We start from the raw sequence: 22,244 nt of genomic DNA, 5'->3' as shown, positions 1-22,244 counted from the left end.
AACCCCACGAAGCGGTGGGGAGTCCCAGGCTTAAGTTGCTTCGAGGGATAGGATGTACTCCCAGTGAAGTGACGAGGATGTCATTTCAGCTCTATATTTCTTTCCCTTCTTTTTTATATATGATTTTTCTCTTTGGGACATTAAAATTAAATGAATAAATAAAATATTGTTGTTACTAACACAGAAATTACAATGTACAATGTTTCCTTCCTGTTGCCTCTCCCTTATTTATCCCGTCAGGAGACGGGGACACCGTGGCCAGGCCTCCAAGTACGACACCTGCCCACTCTGCTTCCTGACTGTCATTCTGTCATTACCTTAAAAAAAAAAATAAAAATAAAAAAAAAAGTTGGTAGAGCACTTGCCCGCGAAAGGCAAAGGTCCTGAGTTCGAGTCTCGGTCCGGCACACAGTTTTAATCTGCCAGGAAATTTCATATCAGCGCACACTGCGCTGCAGAGTGAAAATCTCATTCTGGCCAAGATTTTATTTCATCACGGAACTAACCGGGCATAAAAATAAAAATAAACGATTGCAGTTTACCAGTTCGCACAAACTGAGAAGGCTGTTGTGGACAGGTAACAGAATATTTCTGAACCACGCGAGGAGTTGTTTTCTTATGAGAGTTACAGGTGCTGTTCCACGTCACACCGACGGGGACAAACATCGTTACGAGCCGCGTTTCCTCCCAGCGAGTGAAGGAGGAGGGGAGGGACGTCACACAAAGTAGAAGAAAGGTGCTGGGATTCCCGATAACAGCACCAGGAGAGAGAGAGATTGGTGAAAGGTCTCCAGCAGTAGATTTGTAAAATTTGTCGTACAATGCTGCTACGTCGTCGTATCAGAGCTTACAAACAGGCGTCATGCTCTGTCCTGAACATGAAAGCAACCTCGGCTACGGAGGTGGGCTGGCGGGCCCTGTAACCAGTGGAGTCGGCTGAACGACGCCAGCAGTGCCCGGCGAGCTGTGGAAGCCGCGCGGCGCGGCGCGGCGGCCCCGGCTGGTCGCCGCGGCTCCTCTGGCATGCAGCACAACTCTGCGCGAGGCACGCCTGCTTGGAAGACCTTCGGCGGACCTGCGCTGACACACTTGTCGCTGTGCCGTATCGGGAACGGCCTGTCACCAGCAGGCTTCGCTACGCAGCCCCGCACTGTCACCTGTCGGTGTCAAACGAGACGAGTCGCGTATGGAAAGACTGGCTTTTGTCTAGCATTCCTGCCTCTGTGGGAAACTTGTATCCCTTCTGATTATAATTGCAGCTGCATTGTACACCACTGGCCATTAAAATTGCTACACCAAGAAGAAATGCAGATGATAAACGCGGATTCATTGGACAAATATATTATACTAGAACTGACATGTGATAACATTTCCACGCAGTTTGGGTGCATAGATCCTGAGAAATCAGGATCGAGGATAACCAACTCTGGCCGTAATAACGGCCTTGATACGCCTGGGCATTGAATCACACAGAGCTGGGCTGGCGTGTACAGTACAGCTTCAACACGATACCACAGTTCATCAAGAGTAGTGACTGGAGTATTGTGACGAGCCAGTTGCTCGTTCACCATTCACCAGACGTTTTCAATTGGTGAGAGATCTGGAGAATGTGCTAGCCAGGGCAGCAGTCGAACATTTTCTGTACCCAGAAAGGCCCGTATAGGACCTGCAACATGCGGTCGTGCATTATCCTGCTGAAATGTAGAGTTTCGCAGGGATCGAATGAATGGTAGAGCCACGGGTCGTAACACAACTGAAATGTAACGTCCACCGTTCAAATTGTCGTCAATGCGAACAAGAGGTGATCGAGAGGTGTAACAAATGGCACCCCATACCATCACGCCGGATGATACGCCAGTATGGCGATGACGAATACACGCTTCCAATGTCCGTTCACCGCGGTTTCGCCAAACACGGATGCGACCATCATTATGCTGTAAACAGAACCTGGATTCATCCAAAAAAAATGACGTTTTGCCATTCGTGCACCCATTTCGTCGTTGAGCACACCATCGCAGGCGCTCCTGTCTGTGATGCAGCGTCAAGGGTAACCGCAGCCATAGTCTCCGAGCTGATAGTCCATGCTGCTGCAAACGTCGTCGAACTGTTCGTGCAGATGGTTGTTGTCTTGCAAACGTCGCCATCTGTTGACTCAGGGATCGAGATGTGGCTGCACTATCCGTTACAGCAATGCGGATAAGATGCCTGCTATCGCGACTGCTAGTGATACGAGGCCGTTGGGATCCAGCTCGGCGTTCCGTATTACCCTCCTGAACCCACCGATTCCATATTCTGTTAACAGTCATTGGATATCGACCAAGGCGAGCAGCAATCTCACAATACGATAAACCACAATCGCGATAGGCTACAATCCGACCTTTATCAAAGTCGGAAATGTGATGGTACGCATTTCTTCTTCTTACACGGGGCATCACAACAACGCTTCACCAGGCAACGCCGGTGAACTGCTGTTTGTGGATGAGAAATCGGTTGGAAACTTTCCTCATATCAGCACGTTGTAGGTGTCGCCAGTGGCGACAACCTTGTGTGAATGCTCTGAAAAGCTAATGATTTGCATATCACAGCATCTTCTTCCTGTCGGTTAAATTTCGCGTCCGTTGCACGCCATCTTCGTGGTGTAGCAATTTTAATGGCAAGTATTGTATTTTCGAGCCGGTCTACAATGTGTGGGCTTGCACTATGGCATGGTGTGCTTTGTTGCTTTTACCACATGAGAATATCAAGGCATACAGTGTTTCTCTGAAACTGTTTGTATTCTTAAAATAGTTAATAGAGCTGATGCAGCTGCTAACTATACACGTGAAAGAGCTGCACCTTACAGATTCAATTCGTGCTATGCAAATGTTTTTGTTCCTTTCCTGAGCCAGTGTGGTAACAGAAAATACGTCGTGTCGGGCCATTTCAAACCAATCAGAAGCGTGATGATCCCGACCGCCCCCCCCCCCCCCCGTCCCCCCCCCCCCTCAAAAAAAAAAACCTACCAGCTCTGCCATCGTAGGAAGTAAAATGTAGAATAAACTTGTTTTTCTAGCCTTGTTATTAGAAAAGAAATGATCTTACATTTTCCTGAAGCTATTTTAGGAAGCCACTGATCGCCGCTTAGGGTGTGGAACGTCACTGTTACCGAACGCGAGTCGACTGCTTTAATCACTGCGTGTGTGCCATGTGAAACTGGACTTTTGATTTACCCGCTGAGAGAGTCCAATTTTGGAGACGTTTCCGCGCAATGCACCGCCAGTGGGAGCGTTGTCTCCGCATGCTTCGACGCCTCCACCTCTAGGGTAGAGCTTCGATGATGCAAGTGGACAACGTTTAGTGGATCTGCGGTGAGCGAGTTGATAGGAAGTGAACTGTGAGCGTGATGCTGGCACATTTGTAATGGCCAACGGTGGACGCGGGGCATGGCTGAGCGATGTGGACACAGAGCTTGCATTATTGTAAGAGAAAAGGATAACTATGTGTTTGCTATAGTGACCGGCAGCGATTTTGGTCAGCTGGTCGATTTTGAGTTTTGTGAGTTCAGTACAGTTTACAGCGAACTGCTGCTCAACTGGTATCTCTGCTGGTAGTGCTGACTCGCCCATCAGTTTAGTCCACTCAGATGGTGCTAAGAAACGCCAAATAGCGAAAATTTTTCTAGAAGCTTTGAGTGTAACGGTTATAGGCAGACGTCTCTCACCAGGCGTGGCCCCGAAGACAGTGTCAGTGTTCCGTCTCACGTATTTTTCTTGCAATCAGTGAATACGTCATGTATGAAGCGAGCTGTGTGAACTCTGTTCTGAACATTACGTAGCCAGCGTGGTTAAGATTATATATATAGATATTTGTACAGACATTCATGTAATTGCTGTGATTTTAGCGTAGGTGGAATTCTAGTTCATTTAGTAGTAGCACGAGGGTGTTCAATAAGTTTTGCAATATTTTTTCTCGAGCGATTTATGTTCAAATAAACGCAGCCTTTTTAGCAGACATAGCGGAAAATTCTCGCATCAGCCCCTATAGTTCATGAAGTTCCGATAAGTGGCGCCGCTATACGTAGCTTTCGAAATTAACGGAGGCGCATTCCAAACAGAGAACTGTCATTGGGTTTCTTTTGGCGGAAAACCAGAGATTTACAGATATTCAAGTGCGCTTGCACAGTGTCTACGGAGCGGATACCTAGCAGTGCACAAGACCACGATGAGTCGCTGGGCGAGGCGTCTGACATAATCGCAACAAGGTCGCGCAAACCTGTTCGATCTCCCGTGTGCCGGCCGGCCGCATACAGCTGTGACACCTCCAGTGTCGGAACGTGCGGACACACTCACTGGAGGTGATCGACGCATCGTATTCAAATACCTCGCTGGTTAATTGGTATCTCTGCTTGTAGTGCTGACACACTCGCCCACCAGTTTATTCCACTCAGATGGTGCTAAGAAACGCCAAAGAGCGAAAAGTTTTCTAGAAGATGTTTGACAAGCTTTCTTACGTACTTCATTGGGCATCCATTGCCTGCTTCCATCCTCCAGTAGTGTTACGATGTTAATGCAGTGGTTGGTAGTTGATGCTTGCATTGGTAGAAGGACACAAAGTTTGTGAGACGCCATTGACCTCGCCCTCGTGATGTGGGGTACCTGTTGTATCGAGCTGTTTGGCTCTGTGCTCTGTTGGTGGTCATTTTCAGATAAACCTCACAGCTCTGTTTCCTTCATTCCATCGAAATACAATTCAAGGTCAACTGTAGCGTTTGATGGTTACTCTGACAAGTTGAACACCAGAACCAAGGAGAAAGAGCGAGCGAGAAGGCCTCTCAAACGCAGCTTAGTGAAATTAATTTTCAACAAATGATGTTAACTCGTGTCGCTCAGGAAACATTTCTAATTGTACGGTCAAGGAACGCTTATTACCAGTGTTAATAGACAAGATGGCCAAAGGAGACATAGCTTACAACAGAGTTGTGCTTATGACGACCGCACTATCTTTGGCTCCCACGGCCGGAGTGACCGAGCGGTTCTAGGCGCTACAATTCTGGATCCGCGTGACCGCTACGGTCGCAGGTTTCAATCCTGCCTCGGGCATGGATGTGCGTAATGTCCTTAGTTAGGTTTAAGTAGTTCTAAGTTCTAGGGGACTTATGACCTCAGATGTTAAGTCCCATAGTGCTCAGAGCCATTTGAACCATTTTTTTGGTTCCCACACACCCATGCGTTGTTGTTGTTGCTGGGGAAGACATGGGCCGTCTCGTTACATTAAGAGGCATTAATCAACAAAATAATATGTTTTTGATGAAACTATGGAGAAGAAAAATCTCACAAAATCGCTCTAAGCACTATGGGACTTAACATCTGAGGTCATCAGTCCCTAGACTTAGAACTACTTAAACCTAACTAACCTAAGGACATCACAGACATCCATGCCCGAGGCAGGATTCGAACCTGCTACCGTAGCAGCAGCGCGGTTCCATACTGATGCGCCTAGAACCGCTCGGCCACAGCGGCCGGCGAAAATCCTCACCAGTTTTACTCTGCTCAGAGAATTGGCCACCCCGCTTGATAGAATATTTTGTTATCGCACGCAGTTAGAGGCTGTGACATTATTTGTGCTCTTTACAATCTCGGCAAAGTGAATTGCATCAGTACACTGAAGAAAAGCCCTGGATTGCAACAGAATCCGAACGCGAACAAAGAGACTGTACAGGACTGTGGGAAACAATTCCCCGCCAAGTGGTACGAGGGTGAAAGCGAAGAGTCTCTGAACTACCCCCATATACAGAAGCTGCATCAGATCACCAATCGAGGAGGGAGAGGAAACTGAATAACCAGGACTGCTACAGCCGGCCGCGGTAGCCGTGCGGTTCTAGGCGCTGCAGTCTGGAACCGCGGGACTGCTACGGTCGCAGGTTCGAATCCTGCCTCGGGCATGAATGTGTGTGATGTCAGGTTAGTTAGGTTTAAGTAGTTCTGAGTTCTGGGGGACTGATGACCTAAGATGTTAAGTCCCATAGTGCTCAGAGCCATTTTTTTTTTTTTTTTTTTTTTTTTTGACTGCTACAGACGAAGACAAGCCATGTTGCACACTGTTGTTATCGTAATAGCCCTTCGTGAAATCTCATGACGTGTTAATTGTAAGAAACACTGTACATTCGTTTCAACTCTAATGTATCATAATTATTTGTAATGATAATAGGTAATTTATTGTTTACCTAGTAGCTGTTGTGAACTAAAGTTAGTTATCTATTATCTTACCTAACTGGTAACATACCCATTTATACACTCTTTTGCAGGAGCGTCGAGTAAAGATGGCGGCAGTGGTGCACGAAGCGCGAAGAGAATGAAACTTCTTTGAAATTTCTTTAAAACTATTATATTAGTAATATAATATTATAATAGATATTATTATTGTTACCAAATGCAAACTAAAGCATAATTATTATGTCATTTGTGTTATTTGAATACTTTCAATTGTAGGAGCGATGGAAGTCTTTATTTTCCCGTTGGAACGAACATCGGAACTTATTGAGGGATGAAATGTGGGTTTTGAAGGTGGCGCCTGAAATTGCGCTAAATTCAACCCGCGCTGCACGCCATATGGTTGGTCTGACGAAAAACGTCACTGAGACCTATGTTTTGTGGCATTTTATCTTTCTTATTTTCACAAATAGTCAACATCGCCGAAAATTGTGACGTTTCTGAGTTGTAGGGAAAAAGAAACTAAGTCAATTAGTTTGGAGTCAAATGGTTCAAATGGCTCTGAGCACTATGGGACTTCTTAGGTCATCAATCCCATAGACTTAGAACTACTTAAACCTAATTAACCTAAGAACATAACACACATCCATGCCCGCGGTTGGATTCGAACCTACGACCGTAGCAGCAGCGCGGTTCCGGACTGAAGCGCCTAGAACCGCTCGGCCATAACAGCACTTTGGAGTCTTTTCTTCCATTTCCGACCTATTTCCGGACCGAAATTTTGGTGGGACTTTGAAAATTCAGGTTCAGCATCCTTAAAACCTAGAGAAAGCTTGTCAGAAAAACTTTTATAAAACTTACCACTAAGAATCATCATTTGACTAGACTAAACTAGGGTACTCAAAGGGCTCCCGCTGGATTCCTCGCCGCCTAAAAGAAAGCCATAATGAGCAATGAGGGATCATCTGTGGGAACTGAGTGCGTGTTACGTGACTGATCGTGACAATTTCTGTCGAACATCGTTACAGGCGATGAAATTTGGGTTCACCACTTCGAACCGGAAACAAAACGTCATTCCACGCAGTGACGCCACACCACTTCTCCTCCGACGAAAAAGTTCAGTGCTGCACCCTCAGGCGGTAAAGTCATGGCGACAGTCTTCTGGGACTCTGAAGGAGTTATCTGTCTGATGTCTCTCATGGTGTAGCGATCAACTCTGAAGTGTGTTGTCCTACCCTCACGAAATTGGAGAAACGACTTCAGCTTGTTCGTCGTCTCAAATATGCAAACGAACTTCTGCTTCACCATGACAACGCAAGACCACACACAAGTCTGCGCACACTAGAGGATCCCAAAAAAACATCATCGGACCGTTCTTCCTCACCCACCCTAAAGCCCCGACCTCTCATCTTGTGACTTCCGTCTGTCTGGAGTGATGCAGTTCACGGGAAGCAAAACGTGAATGATGGGGAGGTTGCTGATGAAGCAAGACTTTGGCTCCTACGTATACCAGTACAGTGGTATTATGCGGGCGTACAGGCTCTCCCTGTACGGTGGAGTAAGGCCGTCGCGTTGAACGGAGATTATTTTCAAAAATAAGGTTTTGTGTGCTAAAAAGTGGGGAAAAATATGTTATATGGGAAAGCTAAATAAAACCAATCTGCTGTCACAAATAAATATATGTTGCGTTACTTACTGAATGCGTCTCGTATTAGCAGTAGAGAATAGTTGATGGAGAGAATGGTCAGTACACGCAGTAATTTTGTTGTGAGTGAAGGTACGGCTTATTCTGAAGTTTGAGGACCACAATTGTGATTTTATGGTTAATTTTATTTTGTTCTGACAGATTTCTGATTCTTATGGTGTGCTTTGTGGTGTTTTATGGACCAAGAGATGAAGTTGTATAGTGTTTACTTATTGCCCCCCAATTTGTCGTCACTGAGGCGGTATTTAATATCAGATTGTTTTACTGTTTTCATGGGAGAGAAACTAATTTATTTACGTTTATTTGGCGCCCAGATTCTCAAGCACTATAGCCGAGCAAGATACTTGAGTTCAGTCTTGTTAATACTTTTTTTTAAGTTGTTGAAGAATTTTTTGGCGTTTAATATACTTTTATTGCTAAAATAAGCTCACGCCTGCGTAACCCCCACCCCAGACCCCATTCCACAAAATGGTTCAAATGGCTCTGAGCACTATGGGACTTAACTTCTAAGGTTATCAGTCCCCTAGAACTTAGAACTAATTAAACCTAACTAACCTAATGACATCAAAAACATCCATGCCCGAGGCAGGATTCGAACCTGCTACCGTAGCGGTCGCGCGGTTCCAGACTGTAACGCCTAGAACCGCTCGGTCAAAAAGGCCGGCTCACAATCCACACAATCCTTTTCTTTCTCCCTCGAAATTAGAGAGAAGCATCAGAATTGGAGAACTGGCTATTTCCAAACGTCCGATAACTTCATTTTCCGACACACACGAAGGAGCTCTACCACACCGGCATAACAAAGTAAGTTTGTCAGTGACACTACCCCAACGCTCGATAGGTCGCACGGGATCTCGAGACACTGCCCTGCAATCTTGGCATTCTAGGTCGCCAGACATGACTCCATGCGATTTTTTCTTGAGGGGATATGTGAAGGAAAGTGTGTCATCTCCCGTTTAACTCGTGACACAGAAGAAATGAAGAACAGAATAGAACCCACCATTACATCTGTAAGACCAGATACATTGTATAACGTTTATGAGGAGTTTAGCTATCATCTGGATGTTGTTTGTGGACACACGGAGCGTTTGTAAGAGCATAGCTGAAACTTAGTACCTTACAATTAAACTCATGTTTGTGGCAAGCTTTTATCAATAAATGAGGAGTTTTGAAATCGGCTTATTCTTTTTTAACACGATGTACACTACTGGTCATTAAAATTGCTACACCAAGAAGAAATGCAGATGATAAACGGTTGTTCATTGGACAAATATATAATACTAGAACTGACATGTGATTATATTTTCACGCAACTTGGGTGTAGAGATCCCGAGAAATCAGTACCCAGAACAACCCCCTCTGGCCGTAATAACGGCCTTGATACGCCTGGGCATTGAGTCAAACAGAGCTTGGATGGCGTGTACAGGTACAGCTGCCCATGCAGCTTCAACACGATAGCACAGTTCATCAAGAGTAGTGACTGGAGTATTGTGACGAGCCAGTTGCTCGGCCACCATTGACCAGACGTTTTCAATTGGTGAGAGATCTGGAGAATGTTCTGGCCAGGGCAGCAGTCGAACATTTTCTGTATCCAGAAAGGCTCGTAGAGGACCTGAAACATGTGGTCGTGCATTATCCTGCTGAAATGTAGGGTTTCGCAGGGATCGAATCAATGGTAGAGCCACGGGTCGTATCACGTCTGAAATGTAACGTCCACTGTTCAAAGTGCCATCATGATGATGTAAACAGAACCTGGATTCATCCGAAAAAAATGACGCTTTGCCATTCGTGCACCCAGGTTCGTCGTTGAGTACACCATCGCAGGCGCTCTTGTCTGTGATGCAGCGTCAAGGGTAACCGCAGCCATGGTCTCCGAGCTGATAGTCCATGCTGCTGCAAACGTCGTCGAACTGTTCGTGCAGATGGTTGTTGTCTTGCAAACGTCCCCATCTGTTGACTCAGGGATCGAGACGTGGCTGCACGATCCGTTACAGCCATGCGGATAAGATACCTGTCATCTCGACGGGGCCTTTTGAATCCAGAACGGCGTTTCGTATTACCCTCCTGAACCCACCGATTCCATATTCTGCTAACAGTCATTGGATCTCAACCAACGCGAGCAGCAGTGTCGCGATACGATAAGCCGCAATCGCGATAGGCTACAATCCGACCTTTATCAAAGTCGGAAACGTGATGGTACGCATTTCTCCTCCTTACACGAGGCATGACAACAACGTTTCACCAGGCAACGCCGGTCAACTGCTGTTTGTGTATGAGAAATCGGTTGGAAACTTTCCTCATGTCAGCACGTTGTAGGTATCGCCACCGGCTCCAACCTTGTGTGAATGCTCTGAAAAGCTAATCCTTTGCATATCACAACATCTTCATCCTGTCGGTTAAATTTCGCGTCTGCAGCACGTCATCTTCGTGGTGTAGCAATTTTAATGGCCAGTAGTGTATATTTCAATACTGCAATACTGCAATGCTGTTTGAGTTTAGAGGGAATACCAAGTGGTCAGAGGCGCGAATGGGAATTTGGACTGAGAAGGGAGGCGCTCAAGAGTAGTCTGTGTAGTTGTTGAAAGCCACTGTGCCATAGTGGCGTAGTCGTTTGCGCATCTGCCTGGTCAGCAAGAGACTCGGGTTCGCCGGCCAGAGTGGCCGAGCGATTCCAGGCGCTACAGTCTGTTGACCTCCGAAGTTAAGTCCCATAGTGCTCAGTGCCATTTGAACCATTTATTTTAGACTCGGGTTCGAATCTCGATCTTGAAAGAAATTTTCATTTGTCGCAGAAGTCTGCATAGATACATCATAAAATCTTTTGTCTCCTCTGCCTCGGAAACGCCGTCGTCCTCCACAAGGACGCCGCATTACGGGCTGAGCGTCTGTGTGGGACACGTCGCGACAGCAGAGAAGGGCGTGGCACCCTGCGAGATTCAATTACCAGCTATCTATCGGTCTGTGGCAGTGATCCATCAGCGAACGGAGTCGGGGAGAGAGTGGGCTGTGACCCCAGAGCAGCTGTGCAAGGCCCGGCCGCCGGCGGCGCCTGCGCGCAGTGGGCGGACAGGTGGACAGCGCTGGAGCTGGAGCTGGAGTGTGTGGAGGGCAGCGCGTGCGCGGCCCACACGCGGCCCTTGCTGCCGCCCACGGCAGGCCGGCTACACGCAAAGTCACGCTGCTGCCCCCGGCTGGCTCACATGCTTGAATTATGCCGTCTGCTCCCCATATTCTGCTGCAGATCCTTCTTAACACGCGCTGCTCTCCACAGTAACCTACGCTCACCAGTCTTTCTAATGCTGAATAACGGCGCTGCACTGGCGCGGTACAATTTCTTTACCTTACAATTTATTTACCGCTCAGCCATCTCTTGGCTAGTGGACTCTGGGACTCCATGAACGTTATTTTTACGAACAGGGAAACGGTGCCGGCCGGTGCGCCCGAGCGGTTCTAGGCGCTTCAGCCTGGAACCGCGCGACCGCTACGGTCGCAGGTTCGAATCCTGCCTCGGGCATGGATGTGTGTGAAGTCCTTAGGTTAGTTAGGTTTAAGTAGTTCTAAGTTACTAGGGAACTGATGACCTGAGAAGTTAAGTCCCATAGTGCTCAGAGCCATTTGAACCATTTGAAGGGAAACGGTTGCTCATTAATCCCCCTGACTGGTATGGTGGAGACTTCCCTCTGTTGTGCCAGTCTCTTCATCTCTGTGTAGCACTTGTACTCAATATCTTCAATTATTACTTTCCTCCAGGGATGTTAATAGCTAATTTCTGAACCCCTTACCACCAATTTTATTTAAAAAAAATTTCTTTTAATTGTTGTCTTTGAAGCAGCTGGAAGGAGTAAATTCCATAAATTATCAGGGAGTAGGCATTAGGAGTGATTTAAAATGGAATGACCATATAAAATTAATAGTCGGGAAAGCAGATGCCAGACTGAGAGTCATTGGAAGGATCCTAAAGAAATGCAGTCCGAAAACAAAGGAAGTAGGTTACAGTACACTTGTTCGCCCTCTGCTTGAATACTGCTCACCGGTGTGGGATCCGTACCAGAGAGGATTGATCGAAGAGATAGAGAAGATCCAACGGAGAGCAACGCGCTTCGTTACAGGATCATGTAGTGATCGCGAAATCGTTACGGGGATGATAGATAGACTCCAGTGGAAGACTCTGCAAGAGAGACGGTCAGCAGCTCGGTACGGGCTTTTGTTGAAGTTTCGAGAGCATACTTTCACCGAGGAGTCAAACAGGATATTGCTCTCTCCTACCTGTATCTCGCGAAGAGACCATGAGGATAAAATCAGAGAGATTAGAGTCCACACAGAGGCATACCGACAATCTTTCTTTCCGCGAACAATACGAGGCTGGAACAGAAGGGAGAACCGATAGAGGTACTCAGGGTAACCTACGCCAAGCAACGTCAGGTGGCTTGCGGAGTATAGATGTAGATGTAGATGAAGATGAAAAGATTGTTTCCCGCCGTTACGTTTTCCAAGGGGTTTGTAGCACATGAAGGATTACTCGTAATTACTTCCAGGGTTTCAGAAGACGACTGCGCTAAAACTACTACAGACACACTTCAGTGGCAAGAAAGTCTCTCAAAGTTTGTAACTCATACGCCAGGTGCTCAATGTGGTCTTCGTTTGTGACGTGGCAAGCGTTAATTCTTGGGTGCAAATTGCTGACACGATGTGTCCGGGAAAGCGCAAGGCCGGACCATCTTACGAATCTGGTAGCTGTGTTTTCTATCTGCAGGTGCGGGCTAATTCGACGAGACAATATGGTGAGGGTGGTTAACGATGAAACTTGTGGACAGCACACCCTACAGGTACAATCTGTAATTATAAGAATTCTGCAAACCAGCAGTAGGCTTCCCTTTACCAGTAGGACATTGATACATAGTAATAACATGCAGCAGTTCCCTGATGACCTATCGTGGGACACACACGTCGCGATGGTAAGTCAAAGGGTTAAAACATGTCCTATCATGCTGTCCGCTCTTCTAGTCTGTTTTCTCCACATAATCCTTTCCTCAATGATTATGTGGAGAATCTCCTTATGTCTTATCAGTCCAACTAATTTTCAACAAGCAACTATGGCAGCACATCTCAAACAGTTCGATTCTCTTCTTATCCAGTTTTTCCACAATCTACGTTCCACTTCCATACTGTGCTGTGCTACAAACGTACATTCTCAGAAATTTCTTCCCCAAATTAAGGCCGGTGTTTGCTATCAGTAGACTCCTTGTGCCCAGGAATGCCATCTTTGCCTGTGCTAGTCTGCTTTTTATGTGCTCATTGCCACGTCTCTCAAGTGTTATTTCGCTTTGAAGATGATATAATTCCTTCAGTGTATTGACTTTCCTCATAGTCTCCAATTTAGATGTTAAGTTTGTCGTTAATCTTATTTCTACTACCCATCCTTACCTACGTCTCAAGCACTAGTATGCGCAAAAGTATGGAAACTACCTGTTTCCTGACCTTTATGCATCCCGCGTAACGTAAACTTCTTCTGGGTCCTCTAGTCAACTGGCAGTATACTCCCATGACAATATCCTTGTTACGAAATTTGCTGTCACGTCATTCACTGTGTCTTCAACTCAGAAGTTAATCAACAGTGTCGGTAAGCTGCTACCCAGCCTTACACATTTCTTAACGGAATCTTAGCTTACTTGAGACTCCACCGCTGTTACTCCCACTTGAGGTTTGAATTTATTAACTTTGTTTCGCCCATGTCACACTGTGATTTGGAAACTGCCAATGTTTTTGACATAGAAGACGAATTAAAACAGTTATCTATATCAGTTTCCTTCTGCGACGCGATTTAAGAGCTTACACCCTGATATGGAGGTGGATCAGCGGTCTCCATATTTATTTTCCTAAATGTAGCCAGTAGAGTTCCTGTGAAAACCACACTTCAGATCGTCATATATAGGCTGTTACATAACTAATGGCGAAAACTGACAGGGGTGAAAGAAAGCAATAATAAAAGCAAAAATGTTCCAGTAAACACAGCTCCGCGAACGACTCATCTGTATGATAATTGTGAAAGTGCCGTGGCGAACCTTCACGTACTTCGTTCGTAGTAACCAAAAATTTCGAAACCAGATTTTAAAATGCAAAGCACTTCCAGGAGCAGACGTGCACACTGAACATAGTTTATTCGTTATAAACTGCAGATTAAAACTAAGAAGTTGCAGAAGGATAGAAAATTAAAGAGATGGTACCTGGATAAATTCAAAGAACCAGAGGTGGTTGGGAGTTATAAAAATAGTTTCAGAGAACGACTGACTAAAACAGAGCTAAGGAACGCGATAGAGGAACAATAGGCACCTTTGAGAGAGGAAATATTGAAGGCAGTAGAGTATCAAACAGATAAGGCGCATTAGAGATACTTGGATACAATACGATATTTTGAATTTAATTGACAAAAGAAGAAAATACAACAGTGAGGCACGCGAAGTAAACAAAAGAGTTTAAAGGCGTCAGTAAAATGGGACTGGAAGTGCAAAATAGCTTAGCAGGCATGGTTATAGACCTGACGAGGCCTACATGTCATCGCTTATAGGAAAATTAAAGAGATCTTTGGGGAACAAGCTGTATGAATATCAGAAGCTTACATGGCAAGCCAGTGCTAAACAAAAAATGGAAAGCTGAAAGATGAAAGGAATATACTGGGGACCTGGAAACGAACAGTATTATGGAAAGAGAACAGAAAGTAGATGAAGATAAGAAGCGAGATGTGGTACAGCAAGAAGAATTTGATAGAGCGGCCAAAATCCTATGTCGAGCCAAGGCCCTAGGAGTAGACAACATTTCCTCAGAATCATTGGGATCGTTGGGAAGGCCCGTCGTCACAGAACCATTCCGCCAGGCTTCAAGAGCAATATAAATCCAGTTATAAAAAAGGCAGGTGCTGACAAGTGCGAATATAAACAGATCATTTGTATGTAAGTCATGGATGCAATGACTGATCGAGGTTGACTTCGGGCAAAATAAGATTGTTCCGGAGAAATGTACGAACATGTGAGGCAATACTGATCCTACGGTCCATCTTAGAAGATAGGACGAAGAAAAGCAAACTTACTTTTACAGTTGTACATGACTGATTGATAATTCATGCCGTACAATATGTGTTTAAAAAACAGCTGTTAAAACTATTAAAATATAAACTGAATCAAAAGTCAAAATTTGTGTAGGTTTCTGATCGACTTAAATAAATACGGCTACAGCGGACCATTGTAATTTTCATTCAGTTTATATTTTAATAGTTTTACGTTTTTTAAAACACCTGTTATAATGTATGAATTGTCAATCGACTGCCGCTGTTATAAAATTGTCTGTAATCACTTTTATAGGATTTATATATTTAGAATCATTGTTTCGACAGTTTTGGCTGTAACAATCATTGAAGTACTAAGGGTAGCAGGAATAAAATAAACAAAAAGAAGGTTTATTGCAGTTATAGGAGTCGAAGGATCTCAAGGGGAAGCAGCACTTGCGAGGGGACTGAGGAAACGTGATATATCCGCGATGTTATTCAGTCTGTACATAGAGCTAAAGCAAAGGAAAATTAGGAGAAATCTGGAAATGAATTAAGGATCAGGGGGAATAAAAAATATTGAGGTTTGCTGATGACACTATAGTTCTGTCAGAGACGGCAAACGGCTGGGAACAACAGTTGATCGGAGAGGACAGTGACTGGAAAAGTGATTATAAAATGAACACCGACAGAGGTGGAGCAAGTGGAATGGAACGTCTTTGAATTAAATCACGCGATACTTAGGGAATCCTATCAGGGAATGGAGCACTAAATGTATATGCAGTTTTCAGTTTGAGTAGCAAAATAAATGATGGTGGTCGGAGTTGAATGGATATAAAATGAAGGCAGGCATTTCCGAAAAAAAAGAACTTTGTTAACTTTGAATACAAATTTAAATGCTATGGTTTCTGAAAATTGTTCGGAGTGTGGCCTTGCACGGATGTGGAAAGTGGATGATAGACAGATCGAACAAGAAAAGACTAGAAGTGTCGTGCTACACAAGAATAATGAAATGAAGATGATCTGAATCGAATTTGAGAAATATAATTACGACGCAATCTAAGAGAAGGAACTGGTAGGTAGAATACACGCTGAGACATCAAGGAAGGGGAGTAAGTAGGACCGAAGGCTGTAGAATGCTGCAGTTATACAGGGATAAAGACTTACCAAGGATATAGTGTTGCAACAATCCAGTATTCGGACATAAAGCAATGAAGAGTATGCAGATATGCAGATCATGCACAATGGGGCTGACGGCTATGTATCGGAAGTTGCACGTTTGTGACGACAAGAACAGTCTGATCTAGCACTCTTCGAAAATCATACATTTACAATCATCCATGAGAGGCATTTCACACGTGACAGGGGAGAGTAAAGGCCCACTCACTATGCACCCAAAGTTGAGAATATCGTTTTGGAAGCAACTCTCTCTACGAACTTCGTCGACGAGAAAAGCTGGATTAGTATCTGTACTAAGCCACACTAGTGTTTCATTAGACTTAATCGCTACATAATTTAACAGCAGCTAGAAGATAATGGATTTCGGTTGACAGCAAACAACCACAAATCAGACTTAGATAACAGGGGGTACCAAAATACAATGTTAACCACCACAACAGTGTTAGTAAAAGTAACCTGTCAATATCCAAAGCTGGTCAGATTATGACTAATGGCGAACGGAATCAGGACTGCTTGAAGACATGCTTCTTGGGCAATGTTAGGGAATGTCGTGCATGCATGATGGAACACTGGCACTTTCTGCTGCTGATGCGAGACGACATCTACCAATCCGGCATGCCCCAGCATGGGTGAGTCGGGCAGGACTAATACCTTGTTCTACAAGACCACTGACTTTTACATTCATCCGTCTGGGGTCATTTCAGAAGTGATGTGTGCAGCACTCGTACTGATACAGCTGAGGAACTGGAGCAGCTAACTGTACAATGTTCTCGAAGTTTACAAGCTCATCAAGCGGTGTTTGAAAGAATTGTTACCTCGCTGCATGGAGGAGTCCAACATTGCAAGCAAATGCGAGGACGACCCATGCAACAGGACTGTCAACTGTTACGAGTGTTGCAACAATGAACGTATTATACACTCCTGGAAATTGAAATAAGAACACCGTGAATTCATTGTCCCAGGAAGGGGAAACTTTATTGACACATTCCTGGGGTCAGATACATCACATGATCACACTGACAGAACCACAGGCACATAGACACAGGCAACAGAGCATGCACAATGTCGGCACTAGTACAGTGTATATCCACCTTTCGCAGCAATGCAGGCTGCTGTTCTCCCATGGAGACGATCGTAGAGATGCTGGATGTAGTCCTGTGGAACGGCTTGCCATGCCATTTCCACCTGGCGCCTCAGTTGGACCAGCGTTCGTGCTGGACGTGAAGACCGCGTGAGACGACGCTTCATCCAGTCCCAAACATGCTAAATGGGGGACAGATCCGGAGATCTTGCTGGCCAGGGTAGTTGACTTACACCTTCTAGAGCACGTTGGGTGGCACGGGATACATGCGGACGTGCATTGTCCTGTTGGAACAGTAAGTTCCCTTGCCGGTCTATGAATGGTAGAACGATGGGTTCGATGACGGTTTGGATGTACCGTGCACTATTCAGTGTCCCCTCGACGATCACCAGTGGTGTACGGCCAGTGTAGGAGATCGCTCCCCACACCATGATGCCGGGTGTTGGCCCTGTCTGCCTCGGTCGTATTGTGGCGCTCAACTGCACGGCGCCAAACACGCATACGACAATCATTGTCACCAAGGCAGAAGCGACTCTCATCGCTGAAGACGACACGTCTCCACTCGTCCCTCCATTCACGCCTGTCGCGACACCACTGGAGGCGGGCTGCACGATGTTGGGGCGTGAGCGGAAGACGGCCTAACGGTGTGCGGGACCGTAGCCCAGCTTCATGGAGACGGTTGCGAATGGTCCTCGCCGATACCCCAGGAGCAACAGTGTCCCTAATTTGCTGGGAAGTGGCGGTGCGGTCCCCTACGGCACTGCGTAGGATCCTACGGTCTTGGCGTGCATCCGTGCGTCGCTGCGGTCCGGTCCCAGGTCGACGGGCACGTGCACCTTCCGCCGACCACTGGCGACAACGTCGATGTACTGTGGAGACCTCACGCCCCACGTGTTGAGCAATTCGGCGGTACGTCCACCCGGCCTCCCGCATGCCCACTATACGCCCTCGCTCAAAGTCCGTCAACTGCACATACGGTTCACGTTCACGCTGTCGCGGCATGCTACCAGTGTTAAAGACTGCGATGGAGCTCCGTATGCCACGGCAAACTGGCTGACACTGACGGCGGCGGTGCACAAATGCTGCGCAGCTAGCGCCATTCGACGGCCAACACCGCGGTTCCTGGTGTGTCCGCTGTGCCGTGCGTGTGATCATTGCTTGTACAGCCCTCTCGCAGTGTCCGGAGCAAGTATGGTGGGTCTGACACACCGGTGTCAATGTGTTCTTTTTTCCATTTCCAGGAGTGTATATCTTGTTACGGTAGGCCATGTGTGAAATTTGTGCCCAATTAGATGCAAACGTCATCAAAAGATGTTTACAGTACAAAATCATTAGTGCTAACTGGGACAATGTTTCGTATTGAAGGTAGTGGCGGCTTGTAACAACACATCCACAGTTATCTCGCAAGCGATTCACTTGTGGACCCATACACATTGCACCGTTACTGTTTCAGTAATCGTATACTTCCACACACGTCACTTTTTCCGTTTTAATAATGATATTCTTTGTATACATATTACTGTCACAGAACATCACGTATGAAAACTATGCAAAAACTAAAAGGAAAAGTAAAACTTAACTGAACTATTGGTTCACTTGCAGTTAAGGGGTGCAGATCCTTGAAATGAGTCGTGGAAGAAAATAAAACACAGAGACAGTTTTGTTGATATCTTCTGTTGCAGATTACTCATCGATCTGTTTAGTCTAATTCTTTTCACGATTTCTATTGTTCTTGTTTCACTAGGTCTACAACTTTGCTTTCGCGGTTTTTTCTCGAAGTTCGAGGCTTTACTGTGAAAACATATAAGAAATGTGTGATTCAAAATACTGACCGTCGGTGGCCACTACTTTCTCCTATCTTTTGGGCAGCATACGAATCCAGCGGCGGAAAAAACTGGATGTCTTTTGAGGAGATCCATGAATCGATCCAATTGTGCAATCGTTCATACGATCGGAAGTGCAGATTAGCCCGGCCGTGTGCCACTGATCGAAAAAGGTGGTAGTCCGAGTGAGCAATGTCCGCACAATACAGGGAGTGGGGTAGGACTTCCCACTGGATCGTTTCCAATTGTCTTTTGACGCGTTTTGCGATATGAGATCGAGCACTGTTACGCTACAAAATCACTTTTTCCATATCTATCGCTGCGTTGTGGCTGTTTGCCTTTCAGTACTCGGCCCCACTGCATCAATTGCTTTCGATAACGATCTGCTGTGAGTACGTCAGTTTCAACAGATAGAAAACCTTCTCTGTTCCACCGCCGTACAGGTCTTCTACGTCAAAATCACCGTTCTTGGATCGTTGAAACCATTCTCTGGACGTTCTTCCACTAATACGTGCTTCACCACAGGTCTTACCCAGCATTTTAGGAGCTTCAGCTGGAGATTTCTTCATGTTAAAGCAGAAAATTAAAATGTTCCGCAAATGACGAGAACTGAACTCGTTAAGCTGGTATCCTGAATCGAGTATAACTTCATGCCGCAATCACAAATCGTCTAATATTTTGACGGCATTATGTTTACAACCAAACTATCAGTTTAAGAAGTCACAGATGCAGAATACTAACGCGAATTCTTTACAGACGAATGGAAAAACTGGTAGAAGCCGACCCCGGGAAGATCAGTTTGGATTCCGTAGAAATGTTGGAACACGTGAGGCAATACTGACCTTACGACTTATCTTATAACAAAGATTAAGGAAACGCAAACCTACGTTTCTAGCATTTGTAGACTTAGAGAAAGTTTTTGACAATGTAGACTGGGATACTCTCTTTCAAATTCTAAAGGTGGCAGGGGTAAAATACAGGGAGCGAAAGGCTATTTACAATTTGTACAGAAACAAGATGGCAGTTATAAGAGTCGAGGGGCATGAAAGGGAAGCAATGGTTGGGAAGGGAGTGAGACAGGGCTGTAGCCTCTCCCCGATGTTATTCAATCTGTGTATTGAGCAAGCAGTAAAGGAAACAAAAGAAAAATTCGGAGCAGGTATTAAAATCCATGGAGAAGAAATAAAAACGTTGAGGTTTGCCGATGACATTGTAATTCTGACAGAGACAGCAAAGGACTTGGAAGAGCAGTTGAACGGAATGAGTAGTGTCTTGAAGGGAGAATATAGGGTGAACATCAACAGAAGCAAAACGAGGATAATGGAATGTATTCGAATTAAGTCGGGTGATGCTGAGGGAATTAGATTAGGAAATGAGACACTTAAAGTAGTAAAGGAGTTTTGCTATTTGGGGAGCAAAATAACTGATGATGTTCGAAGTAGAGAAGATATAAAGTGTGGACTGGCAATGGCAAGGAAAGCGTTTCTGAAGAAGAGAAATTTGTTAACATCGAGTATAGATTTAAGTGTCAAGAAGTCGTTTCTGAAAGTATTTGTATGGAGTGTAGCCACGTATGGAAGTGAAACATGGACGATAAATAGTTTGGACAAGAAGAGAATAGGAGCTTTCGAAATGTGGTGCTACAGAAGAATGCTGAAGATTAGATGGGTAGATCACATAACTAATGAGGAGGTAATGAACAGAATTGGGGAGAAGAGGAGTTTGTGGCACAACTCGACAAGAAGAAAGGACTGGTTGGTAGGACATGTTCTGAGGCATCAAGGGATCACAAATTTAGCATTGGAGGGCAGCGTGGAGGGTAAAAATCGTAGAGGGAGACCAAGAGATGAATACACTAAACAGATTCAGAAGGATGTAGGTTGCAGTAGGTACTGGGAGACGAAGAGGCTTGCACAGGATAGAGTAGCATGGAGAGCTGCACCAAACCAGTCTCAGGACTGAAGACCACAACAACAATGTTTACAATTGCCTAATCTCATTGCCCTGCACCACCTCTTGCCATTACTCCCATCTACTGCAAAACGGTGCAAGCAAAGGTGTAGACCTAATAATTTTCCGAAAGTTTGCTCCAGGTCCACAGTACACTGGTACTATAATTGAGTTCCAGTTTTACTAGCTGCGAGTCAGAGAACATAATAGAGAGTTGTGAGGGGACAAAGGGCCCGATTGTGTATAGCAGCTGCCGTCCAGTGACAATCGACAGAAGAGCTGGCCGTGTCGTGAAGACTATCTCGACTGAGGTGGCGGTGGCGGTAATGGAGAGAGAGCTGGCGCGGGGCCGCAGCGCGGTGTTCCCGGGACAGCGCAGATGGCATCGCCATCAGAGTGCGGCTAACGGCTAGCGGCCAGAGGGTCGACGGCCATTGTGCCGGACGCGCCGCACGGAGGTGTCATCGGCGGTAGCTCGGCAGTTGGCGCCTGTTGCAGCCGGAGATGCAATCACGCCGTGATGTAAGGCCTTGTTAAGCAACCGAACGCCTGCCATAAAACACGGCGGCAGCGCCGGGCGCCGAAGCTCTCCCACCCACGCGAAGCTTCCGCCGGTTGTCGAGCCGCGGTATTCAAACGGCCTCCGAGGATCGAGTGCTCCACACTAAACGACATAACGGCGGACCCCAGCAACGTTATACGTCACAACTCGTCCACTGCAGCTGCTGTGTAGCGACAAATTATATACATTACGCGCTTCGCGATTGTATGTGCCATAGTGTGGTGGGGTTTCGGGTTCCGCTGGATAGATCAGGTGTCCACTACACACAGCAGGCGGCTACACGGGTAGCAGGGGTAGTGTGACGTGAACTGGGCGGTTTTTTTTAGGTTAGATGGCCTCGGACAAGTACAGAAAGGGCAACAGCCTCAAAGGGTGCCGCGCAAAGTCAGGAAATGCAGGGACCAAGCAGCAATCGGTATTGTAATTGTAAACTGTCGAAGCTGCGTTGGTAAAGAACTGGAACTTCAAGCGCTGACAGAAAGCACTGAAACTGAAATCTTTATAGGTACGGAAAGCTGGTTGAAGACAGAGATAAATTATGCTGAAATTTTTACAAAGGCACAGACGGTGTTTAGAAAGGACAGATCGCATGCAACTGGTGGTGGCGTTTTTGTTGCTGTTAGTAGTAGTTTATCCTGTAGTGAAATAGAAGTGGATAGTTCCTGTGAATTATTTTGGGTGGAGGTTATACTCAACAACCGAGCTAGGTTAATAATT

Source organism: Schistocerca piceifrons, chromosome 1 (assembly GCF_021461385.2).
Source record: "Schistocerca piceifrons isolate TAMUIC-IGC-003096 chromosome 1, iqSchPice1.1, whole genome shotgun sequence".
NCBI lineage: Eukaryota > Metazoa > Arthropoda > Insecta > Orthoptera > Acrididae > Schistocerca > Schistocerca piceifrons.
The sequence above is the reverse complement of the archived record's forward strand: the minus strand, read 5'-3'. Positions refer to the sequence as shown.